Source organism: Sinocyclocheilus anshuiensis, unplaced genomic scaffold (assembly GCF_001515605.1).
Source record: "Sinocyclocheilus anshuiensis isolate Anshui unplaced genomic scaffold, SAMN03320099.WGS_v1.1 scaffold1615, whole genome shotgun sequence".
Lineage (NCBI taxonomy): Eukaryota > Metazoa > Chordata > Actinopteri > Cypriniformes > Cyprinidae > Sinocyclocheilus > Sinocyclocheilus anshuiensis.
The window spans coordinates 12782-13557 of NW_015549659.1; positions in this window are offsets into that span (position 1 = coordinate 12782).

The window sequence follows — 776 nt, forward strand, 5'->3', positions numbered from 1 at the left end:
TTTTATCAAATATATTGCTACTGTGATTCGTCTCTGTCATTTTACATTTTCAGGTTCATTGTAGAAAAAGGGAGGAAGTTTGATGGCAAAGAATACGATTTTAATAGAAGGAACATAATTTTAGTGAAAAATTATAGAACAGATGTCGACTGTTTTGTATGTCTCTACCTGCGCTAGCATACACAATTTTGAAAGATCTTAAACCGTAATACAGAGAGTATTGTTCTTACCTCACACCATGTGCTCACAATCTTTACCAAGTTATAGTATAGAATGCAGCCCCATGCAGATGCTGAAACCGGAAAACTTTTGTGTAACAGACAATGTTGAATCATGACGAAGGAATGCCTTTGAAAAGCACAACCAACTCCATTAACTATTTAGAGCATTAATTTTCTCATTTATATTTTACTGGAAGGAAATAATGAGAAAACATGTCACAGTTCATTAACCAGTTTTACTGCTTTGCCTTTCTTGTTCAGTCTTTATTAGTTTGCATTCAAGCATTGAGGTGCAAAATTTAAACTGTCACCCATTTTTTTACATTAAAGGGGTCATATGATGCTTTTTTAAAGATCATTATTTTGTGTTTTTGGTGTAACAGAATATGTTGACATGCTTTAATGTTCAAAAAACACATTATTACATTTTGATTAACAATAATGAGCCATAAGCATGCATTTAAAGTAAGGGGAAAATCCCAAAACCTTACATTTATTTGTGTTACAACGCGGGTACATCAGTCTTATTCAGTGGCGTAGCAAGTCAGCCCCGGG